Source organism: Aedes albopictus, chromosome 3 (genome assembly GCF_035046485.1).
Source record: "Aedes albopictus strain Foshan chromosome 3, AalbF5, whole genome shotgun sequence".
NCBI classification, from domain to species: Eukaryota; Metazoa; Arthropoda; class Insecta; order Diptera; family Culicidae; genus Aedes; species Aedes albopictus.
Window position 1 is genome coordinate 314,589,141 of NC_085138.1, and position 12,703 is coordinate 314,601,843.

Below are 12,703 nucleotides of genomic sequence, written 5' to 3' on the forward strand. Positions count from 1 at the left end.
ATTTTTCATGGATTCGTGGCTTTTTATATGCAAAAGAATATTTATGGGCAGAGTAGGATTTTGACAAATTGAACTTCTGGATACGTGATGGTTTGCGTATAACAATGAACGAATGATTATTGTGGCCCACTGATATGACCACCAGGGATACTCAAATTATTTTTTCGCAACATAAAAAGACATTTGGCAGCTGACTCTTTATGGTTTTCTTACTTCCGCTACAATGCTTGAGAAATTTATCTTTCATTCTGGTTCTTTGTGATCTAGACATTTACCATAAGATAAATCCGTATTTAACATAATTGCATGATGTGCTCCAAACTCTGAAATTCTCCAAAAGATCCACAAGGATTTATCCAGAAGTTAAACTGAGAATTACTTTAGGAGCTTCATCAGAAATTTCTTCAGAAATCCCAGCGGGGAATCCCGTAGGAGTCAAACCGGGAATCCCTCCTATAGAGATTCACCGGTAAATCCTTTGAAACTTCCGTGGAGAATACCTCTGAGAGGGCCGGGGCCCGTGGCGTAGTTGGTCACTCGTTCGCTTCATATGCGGATGGTCATGGGTTTGATTCCCAGCCCCGGCACTTGCAATTTTTCGTCAGTTGCTTTTTCCCCGAGAGCAACTGATGCTGACCCTCTTTTGAGCCCCATGGCTCAAACGGACCCGGATACCTGGGCATCGGCGAACTGATACTCATAATGGACCCCCAATCGGACTGAAAAGTAACAACGGCCATCCATCATCATCCTTGTGCTCATCATTCTACTAGGTATAAAGTAGAAAAAGTGAAAGCAGCAGAAAGGCAACCAGTTCGATAAAGTAGAATAGAATCTAGGCGCTGTACAAAATGTAAGTGCAGCTGTCAAATGAAATTGCTCACGTAGTGCCCCAGTGGACAATAGAGCTTTAAATTAGGTTAAGTGATTAAGAATAAAAAAAATACCTCTGAGAGCTTCCCGGAGAAACTATTGGTCGATCTCCACTGAAACTGCTGCAAAAATAATGTAAAAAAATCCCGAGAAACATCTGAACAAAATTTCGGTGATCAACTTAAAAATTCATGGTGGAAATCCTACTAGATTTGATAATGGAAAACTTATGATGGTTCCTGTAGAAGGCCTTGAGGAATTCCAGGTGGAACTCCTACGAGAATTTGCGGTAGAGCTTATTTCCGGAACAGCTACTGGTACAATGCCTAAAAAGAATCTCTCTACAGGATTTCCCGGATAAACTCCTTGAAGGTTTTTTGTAGGAAATTCTAGGGGGTTTTCCGATGGATACCTAGAAAAAAAAACCAGTGAATGTCCTAAAAGAATTCGATGTGGAGCATCCATAGAAACTTGCGCTAGAACTTTTTATAATATTGTACAGTGGACTTCCAACAGGATTTCCCGGTGAAACTTCTCGGGGTATTCCTGGGGTAAATTCTAGAAGAATTTCCGCGGGAACTTCCAACAGAAGTTTTTGGCGGAAGTCCTAAATGAATTCCCAGAGGATCTCCTGGAGGAATTCACGAAGCATCTGTGTGGCGGACCCAACAGAACTAGCTGAATAACAGTTTCCTAAGCTAAATTTTGCTTTAGAGTAATTTGTTTCACTCATGTACAGTAAAAAAAGTTTGTTAGCGAGTACAGAGAAACTCCTAGAAGACCTTCTGGTGAATTTCGGTTTAAACTTTTGAATGAATTTACGGTTAAAATCTTAGAGATATTAGAGCGGAACCCCTAGAAGAACTTACAGTTGTACTTCTGAAGGAATTCCCGGCGGAACTCTTGGTGGAAGTCTCGGTGGAACTCCCGGGAAGAGCAATTCTGGGAAGTTTCCAGAGGAAGTCCTAGTGAAACTTTCAGGAGAATTCCCAATGGGAAGCGGAAATTTGCAGCAGAACTCCTATAGAAGTTTTCGTTGTCACTCTAGAGAAATTTCCCGTTGAACTGCTCCGGTGGAACGCTTAGAGGAATTCTCACATGAACTTCAAGCAGAATTCCTATTGATGGGGGAATTTACGGTGGAACACCTAAAGTAATTACAGGTTGAATTTCTTTAAACAATCTTTGTGAAACTCATACAATATTTTCTGTTGGAACTTCTAAAGAGATAATCGGTGGAACTGTTACAGAAATTATATTCAGAGCTCTTAAAATAATTCCTGGTGAAAATGCTGGATGAATTTCAGCTGGTACTTTGAAAAGAATTTCCAGCAAAATTCACACAGGTATTCTTGTCGGTACCAGTGGAACTCCTATAATATTTTCCGTTAGAACTTTGGGAAGAATCCCTAGTGAAACTTTCAAAAGAATTCTTGATGGAACTTCTGTAGGGCTTTATAAAATTCGCTGTGGAAGACATAAGGAGAAATTCTCCTTGGAACTCATAAAGGAATTTTTGGAGGAATTTTGAATGGAACTTCGAGAAGAATTCCTGCAAGAATTCCCGGTAAAACTATGGCTGGAGTTGTAGAAGACACTTCGAGCAATAATCGGTACAATTATCTCCGTGGCAGAACTCCTAGAAAGATTCTACTGTAACTCCTAGGGAAATCATCGGCTTCTTTTTACACTTTTTCATGAACTCCCAGAGTACTGAATGGAATTCCATAATTTTTACACTAAATAATCGTGAGTATGTATGCAGGATGTATGAACTAAATCCATCAATAAACAAAAAAGTTGTTCATACACCAATCGGACACATCTCAAGTAGAACTGGATGGGGGCTACTTTGGACACTTCAACAAAATTTTAAGCATTTGAAATCCCAGAGTTATTTTGAAAACCACTTTGTACCAATACTGTATCATATATGATTTCAATAAATACATGCGTTTTGGGCACAGAACCACCTTAGGTATTATGAACAGCGTGATATTGTAATATGTACAGCCATAAAGAAGGGACCATCAATCATTTATTTAGTTGAAACGGTCATTTATAAAGTATACGGATACAAATATTCGATTGTATATGCTACGTTGATATATTTTGAAAGAATTAATCAACCCTTTTAACTTTATGAACTGTAGAAACAATGTTTACAGAGCAAATGTTCTGATACGTGATATATATAATTTTGCTATCATAATAGTCCCAAAGACATCAAACGCGTAAATCTGTGTATGAAATAGGCAACACTGAGTTCATATTGCTAGAACTTTTTATCAATGAGGAAACATTACTTCTAGGAGCTTTCTACAACCCTCCTGAGTTGGACTGTTCCATGCTACTTGATGCTTTGCTGTGTGAATATGGTATGGACTATAATCAAATTTATTTCCTTGGGGATTTCAATACTAATATGCTAAATAGTAGTGCGCCTAAGACCAAAAAACTCATCAGTACTTTAGAGACCCATGGTTTACACTGCATCGGTAAAGAACCTACTTATTTTCACGAAAACGGAAATTCTCAGCTAGACCTTATTTTAACAAATGATCAATCAACAGTTCTTCGTTTTAATCAGATTGAGGCACCTGTTTTTTCTCATCACGACCTCATATTCGCTTCCTTGAGTTTTTCAAGACAAAATGAAATCGATTCTTATCAATATCACGATTACAACAAAATTAATGCAAGAGACCTTCAAAATGCTTTCAATTCACTAGATTGGTTCCAGTTTTATCAGATTGGCAACCCTGACTTGCTTGTAGACTTTTTTAATTCGGCAATGATCAGTTTGCACGATGCTTTCGTACCATTGAAAACTGTCCATCAACGAAGTAAATCTAATCCGTGGTTTAACCAAAATATAGCAAAAGCAATCATAGATCGTGATCTTGCCTTCAAGCAGTGGAAAGCGCATAGAACTCTAGATAACCATGAGCTATTCAAAAGGCTTAGAAATAGAGTCAATTATCTGGTTCGCTTAGCTAAAGAACAATATTACAGTGAATATTTAAATCCGAGGTTGCCATCGAAGGATCTATGGAAGCGATTGAAAAATACTGGAGTTGGTGGATCGATAGAGCAGCCGAATATAGATTTCAGTCCTAATGCGATTAATCAATCTTTTTCTATGAATTTTACAGAGCCAAGCTTTGCCTACACTCCATGTCAGCTTGAACATTGGAATTCGTTCAGTTTTCACGCTGTCGATGAAGCTGAAATAATAAATGCACTGTTTGATATAAAATCCAATGCTGTGGGACTGGACGGTGTTCCCCTAAAGTTTTTAAAACTGTTGTTGCCGCTAATTATTATACCTGTAACCCATATTTTCAATTCGATTATTATAACCAATACTTTTCCTAAATCTTGGAAAAATGCTAAAATCTTGCCAATAAAGAAAAAGTCAAAGGAAAACTCATTGGAAAATCTGCGCCCAATAAGTATATTGCCTGGACTATCCAAAGTGTTTGAAAAACTTTTAAAAAATCAGATGTGTTTCTACATTAACGAAAACAACTTATTGAGTCCGCATCAGTCTGGATACAGACCTAAACACAGCACAAAAACAGTGATACTCAAAGTGGTTGACGATATAGGAATAATGCTTGACAAAGGTAATTCTGCCATATTGATGCTACTAGATTTTTCTAAGGCATTTGACACAATCTCGCATGGTATCTTATGTAGAAAACTTCAACACAACTTTGGTTTTTCGTGTGATGCCGTACTTTTGATTAAGTCGTACCTATCAAATCGTTTTCAAGCTGTGCATGTTAATAACGAGTACTCTGAACTCACTTCTGTTTCATCTGGCGTACCGCAGGGATCAATACTGGGCCCAATATTATTCTCGCTATATGTTAACGATTTGCCAAATGTTCTTAAATATTGCAAGATAGAGATTTTCGCAGATGATGTGCAGTTGTACTATGAGTTTACAAGTTCTGATGCGGAAAATATAACAAATAATATCAATGCAGATTTAAAAAATGTGTTTAATTGGACCATGAAACACAACTTAAGATTGAACGTAAATAAAACTCACGCTCTGTTCATAACCGCCAACAATACCAACGTCTCCAAGCCAGTAATTGTAATAAACGGCAATGTAATTGAATATGTTCAATCGGCGACCAGTTTAGGTTACACAATTCAATCCAGTTTAGATTGGGATCCTTTTGTACAACAGCAATGCGGTAAAGTGTATGGAAAATTAAGATCTCTGCAATTGCAAACTTATTTTTTGTCAACAGAAATGAAGCTTAGCCTATTTAAGACTCTCATATTACCTCACTTCTTGACATGCGACTTCTTAATCATGCAGATCTCTGCTATTGCTTTCAATAGATTGAAAATTGCTTTAAACGCTTGTGTAAGATATGTGTTCAATTTGTCCCGGTTTTCCCATGTCTCACATTTGCAAAATAAATTAATTGGTTGTTCGTTTGAAAATTTTTCTAAACTGAGATGCTGTCAACTTGTTTTCATGCTTACCAATAACAAATGTCCAGACTATCTATACAACAAACTTAGTCAATTTCGAAGTGAAAGATCCAAAAAATTCATCATTCATAGACACCATACTGCTAAATATAGTAAAAGCTTTTTCGTACGAGGTGTTTCTTATTGGAATACTTTGCCAAATGAATTAACTCTTATTTCATCGGGGGCAGTTTTTAAGAGGAAATGTATCGAACACTTTAATTAAAATATGTATTTTAGTTGTATAAATGTTAGTTTATTAAAATGAATTCAATACAGTGGCACTTTTTCTATCTAAATTAAACAATTGTAACGATTTAAAAGACGTTTGTCTTATGTTACTGAATAAATGAGAATAAATAAAAAAAAAAAAAAACAAATTTCTACCATATTTTGAATTCAAAAAAACAATATTCAAAAGTATCCAATGTAGCCCCGCATTTCAAATGTAGCCCCGCACGATGGTACACAAATTCTCGGTGGAGGAATAACATAAATATCAACCCCAATAAGATGTTAAGCTAGGCGCACCACGATAACGTAGAGTACGTTCAGCGAGCCTGTCGGTGTCATATTGTCCCCAACATCCTCCAAAGGTAAAATAGTTCTGGACAGTGTTTAAGAGATTTCATACTTTGCCAAGTTACAACACCGTTGTGAAAATGCATTAACTTTACTGCAGAAAGTTGTATTTTTGTCTTCAACTAAATAATATTTGTTACACTTCAGGAGCGTCCATAAATGACGTCATTTTTTTTAGCGGGGAGGGGGAGTCTGGGATTGCGTGACGAGTCATGTATTATGCATGGGAAAATATGCTACGAGTAAAAAATCGGCAAAAAATGCTGCGTCATTTATGGACGCTCCCTTATTAATTATTCTCTTCTATACAGTTTTTCAAATATGTACAATTCGTAAAAGTCTCTGGTTGAAATTCCTTGGAACTACTAAAATCGTTCTGGTAAATGGTATTATTCTAATTTTCATTTCTTTTTGATAAATTCCTAGAAAAAAATTCATAGGGAGATATTCTCTGAGAAATATATCCGCTTCTTTTATTCCTCGGGTCGTTTTTTGCCACAATTCTAAAACAGGGACTCTCATACAATGCAAAAAATTAAGTCAATTGATTTAAAATGGACTGAGTTATCAAAAAATAAAATTGAAAGTAGTGAGAATCCTTATAGAAGCTTCTGAAACAAGCCTCGCTTAGAGTTTGTCTATAGTTCCTTAAAAGTCTTTCAATCTCGATTCTTGTACAAAAATCTTGATGAAATCATTAGAGTAACATCTAAAACTCTTGAAAAGCATTTTTTATTGAAGAATTCTTACTGTATTCCGTTGTGTGCAGAACTAGCAAGTGAGAAGAAATGCATGAATGAAAAACATTTACAAAAACTTTTTCTGTATTCTTCGGAACACATGTTCACAAGCTTCTGACTACGCTTTCTAAAAACACTCTGGGTGATTCTGGTAGAATTATTATCAAAGTCTTATGTTTTAGAAGGTAAACTACACATATAAAATGTCGATTTTTGTAGTAAGCGATTAAAGACAAACTCTCAAAAATTTGGGTGGCAATATAGGGTAATTCGCCAATTGTTGAACGGTTAGTACCGGCGTTTTGGTTTTCGTTTGTTTTTCCGTGCATAATTCCACTTTAGTTGAAAAATATCCAGTGAACGTCTAGATCTACTTATCCCTTATACTGCCCGTTGAATTAGTATTCCCTTAAACTCCATTTTCTAAGAGAAAATAGAACATTTGTATGGAAAGTCTGTAACCCAAATGTTGAACGCTTCCTCAAGCTAGCTCATCCTAATGTTGGACGGTTCTCGCCAATTGTTGAACGATTGAAGCTTTGTTCGTAATTGATGACGTATAACCCGACATCAACCTATCATTCACCTGTTTTTATTTTGGCCGCCAAACCCAACATACCCAAGTAACAATTATACTTTTGTGACAATCCTGAAGTAATTTCTAAGATAGAATAATAAAACTTAGCAACAAAGCTCTGAGATAAATTAGGCATTAAACATCCATAAGACTAATCTGGCCCACTCTTCAGGAGATCTTCAAAGCTGCTTTTGAAGACTGCTTTGAAACTGGTTGTATTTATGTACTTGCACTGATGATTGATTATAAGAACTTCATGAAACTTTAACAAGAATAGCTTGAAGCATGTTGATCTTTTAGCTGTCCTTCTCAAAAGTGTCAATAGTGCATAATAAATGAAATCTTTTACCTAAGCGTTATGCAGATGCAAACAAGTTTTGTTTCATGGATGAAATGTTAATTGAACTGCGAATTAATTTTAATCAAATTGAAATGACTAAAGCATTAAAATTGCCTGACAGATCATTGATGACAGGGAATCAAAATTGTCCGTGCCATACCCACTTTTTCGTTGATATGCCGCCCAAAACATACGAAAATAACAAAGCGCCCCAAAAATAATATCAATCATTAATATACGAAGATATAAATTTCCTATAAAAACAAAAGGCTACGCCACTTTTTCAATTCTATCTAAACATGGCTGCCGTTCCATGCGAACAAAACTCATGCAGCCGCCATCAATTGTTATTACTTTTAATCCAAAGCCCCTCAAAACAATGATGGAACCAAGTCACCTTGCATGAAAACTACAGCCTTTATTGAAGATTGTTTTGACTAGTTATGATCTTAAGGCAGATTTGTTCGTCTTAAATGAAACTTTTCCGTTTTATTCAAGAGTAACAGCCTTTGACAATTGTTTGTTTACGTTTTCGATGCTAGAAAGTTGTCTCTGTACATTTCGCGGTGTTTCGCGTCAATATTTGCCAATTCTATTTTGTTTCCCTGTATTTTTGCAATTAATAATGAAGTGCAAGTTACTAAAATTACGCTATTTGGCATCAGCTTGAGCAGAGTCACAGTAAGTACCCGAGCAGAGGAAAATATCAAAATAATAACAACGGAATCACAAAACCTGTTTTTATATCTCGGTTTGTTATTATTAACTTATTAAGTCATCACCGTTCCATAACATGTTCTGTTGAGCAATCTTATTTTGTTATGATCGTGTTCTTGGTATATTTTCTTTAAATTACATTTCAATAACATGTTTTGTTGTAGCACAAGGTCAGTTATTATTGTGTCATTGAGACTATACAAATATTTGATCATTAATATTACAACATAACTAGCTTTGCAATCAAAACTACACCATTCGAGATTTTCGTTGTTCACAGGATTCCGTGAGGAACTGTAAGTGAAAATATTATTTTGTCATCAGTTCCTCTTATTACTGACATTATTACGTTTTAACTGTGACAGTGTCATCTTATCAGCCTTTGAGTTTTATAAGCACTCTGAAAAGTAGGGTATTGTACCATTTGGGCAGGTGTACCTATTTTGGGCACTTGCCGTTATAACTAACTCAATCAATCAAAATTTCAAATCAATCGGTTTGAAATTGATTTAGTTATAGCGGCAAGTGCCCAAAATAGGTACACCTGCCCAAATGGTACAAGACTCTATATCTGTTTTTTTTTGTCCCAGTTTCAGTTAGGTATGAATACGAAAATAGAGAGTGTAATAGAGTGTTAGCCATTTTATGAAACATTTTGGATCAACTGGTGGAATTCAACGACGAACAACACGTTTTAAACAAAAAATGTAAAAAATAAGTCATCAAGAACTTCATTGATTATTTTTAGACATTTTATTTTTATTGATTTCACTGCATCGAGTCCACTTAGATTCACTTGGATAAATGTGTCAATCAATGAGGTAATAATGTTAATTAATCTTATAAACAATGAACCACCTAATAAAGGGTTTTAAAACGACGGTAGTTTTTCATCGTAAGTTGTTTGGAAAATAAACGAAAACTATTGTTTTCTCTGTTTTCGATAATAAATCGCTTGCGACAACAATAGCGTCCCAATTATGAATGAAACATTTAACAATAGATCCTATTGTTGCGTATCCCATTGAATGCATATGGGACTTTGGAGGAGTTCCTATCCGCAACAGAAAAAAAAAAACAAATTTTGTTTTCAGATTGTTATCAATAACGTATTCATATCAAAATTTGTTATTGAAATATTTTAAAAATCCGCTGTTATTAAGTTGCTATTGAAACTAACAAAACATGTTATTAAACAGGTCTTCCAGGAATATTTTTTGTTATATTTTTTGTTATTTTGCCGCTTATGACAGACAAGTTTATAACAGGATATGTTATGTAAATAACATGAGAATAACTCTTTCCGCTACTCAGTTATTTTTCCAAAATAACACATTTTATTATGCTGTTGCTATTCCCTTCTGCTCGGGTACCCATTTCATTTTCGATTCGCACAGCTGTGGCCTGTGTGAGGAACTTGTTGAAGGCAGGACGACAGCAGCCAACTACTCGCATTTTTGATTGGCCGTAAAATCATTATTTCGTTGACAAGATTACTTTTTAGGACAAGAATGGCTAAATTATCAGTGAGCAAACATGTTTATGTGTTTATATTTGCATGGAAACGCGGTTTTTCAACCAATTTGTTACATTCATTATATGGATTGAAAAATAGTTCGTTGTCTTATTATTATTTCGCTAGTTCTTGTTCCAGAGTAATGGCTCTACCTCAAGAATAGAAGGTTTCAAGAAGTTCTTAAAGGAGGATTAGTCAGATGAAATGCACTTGAATAAACTTTTAATAAAATATGTTGATGTTATGTGTTGAAAATAACTTCAAATACGCCTTAAAACTTATTATAAGATTTAATGCTCTTGTAAATTCAGTAGTTTTATGCGCGAATTTCAAAATTAACTTGAAGACAACTTAAAAACCGCAAACGAACGAAGATTGTTTTCTCTTGATAAAAACAACTACAAATGTTCCATGAATTGGTCATGCTGTGATAAAGCTTCCATAAAAATAATCAAATCTAAAAGGAATTGAAATTGTTACTTGGGTAGACACGACAGTTACCCGATGTGGGTCCAACAGTGGTCCAACATTTGATAAAATTTGACCCGACTTTGACCCGACATCCGATATTTTTTCACTCTGGCGAATTTTTTTCCGGGTTTTTGTGTTTTGTGCCCAGCTAGTCCGAGCTTGTGATTTAAATGACAAGGAATCGCACATTTGAAGAGAGCTCTAGTGGACTTCAATCGTTTTAAACATGACTAGATGCAAAAATTTCTGAAAAGATTTGATTAGAAGCGAAAACGACAGAAGAAAAGTACGCCTTTAAAAGCCCCTGAAACTCTCCTGGCAACCCATGGGACCCTCTCAACCACCAAGAACACTCATGGAACGACCCTAAAATCCCTTGAAACCCCGTGGGTTGCTCCTGAGCCTCCTGGAACGCCTTGAAATACTCCTGGGACCCCCTTAACACTCTGAATTCCTCTTGAACACCTCTGGAACGCCCTTGAAAGGCATTGAAAAAACCATTGGAATCTTTCTGAAGCCCACTGGAACACCCCTAGAACATCCCTGGAACGCCCTTGAAACCCCCTGAAATGCACGGTTAGGTAAAGTGAAAAAAAAAATCTAGCAGTCGTGCTAACATCGTAGGATATGCCAGTGTACAACAATTGGATCATGGATGCATAATGATAGTGTGATAAGATAAATATTTTTTCAAATTAAATTACAATGAAAATGTGATTTTAAACAATGTTAAACTGTTAATGACATTCTTCCAGTTCTTGTAACTACGGTGTGCCATTGATATTTGTGGTCGATTTTCCCGCAAAGCTTATTTCGTAACAGCAATTTCTTAAAATTAATCTTAAGAGTTTTGCAGTTTTCGTGTCATCAGCTGTACAAAATTTTCAATAATTTTTTTTTGACGTAAAATATGTACAATTTTGTAACTTAATCAGAGAAATATCGTGACTTACATGTATATGCTTCTACATCATAAGTTTACGTTGTATGAAAATTACTTAAGTGAGATTTATAATAAAATATTCAGAAACTGTTCAACATTTGGGTAGTGCACAACAATTTGCGAATTACCCTAGTTGCCACTGCCCGTTAAGCCCAAAAATGAGCATTTAAGGTGACAATATAGTTGCCAGTGCTGGTGGTAATATTCTTGCCACTGCCCATTTAGGGTACTTTTCTTCTTTTGACTTCGACAAAAAGCCGAAAAAAAGATTTTAGAGTGGATTAGGGCTGAACCCATAATATAAACTGTGTAGTTCAGCTCATGTCAACCCATAATTTGTTAATTTCTTAAAATATTTACCAAATCGACAGTTTTACAGTAAGTTTGAGCTTAATTTCTTCACGCGGTCAAGTTGAAGCTTTGTTTAGTACCAAAAAATAACAGGCGTTGTTGGTAATCCCAATATTGCATAAACCAAAAAAGAAGTTCGAAATAAATTGTTATAAAACAGAAAAAAATAAAAACAGTAGGTGGCAATATAGATGCCACTGCATTAAGGGTTAAATAAAAACCTAAACAACTAGGAACTCTATTGAATATTTCTGGTTTCAAGTATTAGTTAATATTACAGAAGAATAAAGTTGTGTATAATGCTAGAACAATATTTGTAGAGCAGATTGACTGTTAAGTTATTCGATAATCTCCACGGAAACAACTGAAAAGTGATGCTTATTTTTATTAATTTATTTCTATTTTCAATTGTAAAAGAACTGCCTCAAATCAAATATTCCTTCATCTCCTTCGCCGACAATCAATTGTGAGTAACAAGAATTACCATAATCTTCGCTTCCTCTCACAAACCACCGCAAAAAAATCTCAAACATAACTGTGTCACGACCGAAAACCCGTTTGCCAAAAAATGTGCGCCCAAAATAAAGCAGCAAATTCGTCCAATCCGAAAATTTTTACAAATCTATGAAGCACACGCTGTCTACGTCCTGACCCCCCGCCGATCCATTTGGGTACGTAAGTAGCGACCGTCAAGGTCGTGCTCCCGATGCATCCACAGACACTTTACAGCTACCAACACAGATGACGGCGACGCTGACCGTGACAAGTAGAAGTACCTGCTGGTTCTGATGCAGTATCGCGACGACGGCGACGGCAGTGCGTCCATCCGTTGCATCAATCTATAAACTCCGTTGAACGCCGAGCAACCATCATCCGTCATCTCCAAGTGGTTGCTGTCTGTCAGATTTGTCGCTGTCGTCGTCGTCGTCATCGTCATACCTACGGGCTGGCGTGGCTGCGGGTGCAATACAAGTTCATCATCTGCCACCAACCAACGACCGGCGCGGCACCGGAGCTGCCCCGGTCGATGTCATCCACACATGTGCCAGCCGAGAGCGTTCGTTCGAGTCGAGACAGATTCTGTTCATGCTCAATG

The 12,703-nt window shown here is 36.2% G+C and overlaps 1 protein-coding gene across 7 annotated transcripts in view; it reads left to right on the top strand.

Annotated features, from left to right (window-relative positions):
• Nucleotides 1-12,703, top strand: part of LOC109425809 (solute carrier family 12 member 4) — an 836,994-nt gene that overhangs the window by 251,600 nt on the left and 572,691 nt on the right. The window lies entirely within an intron of this gene.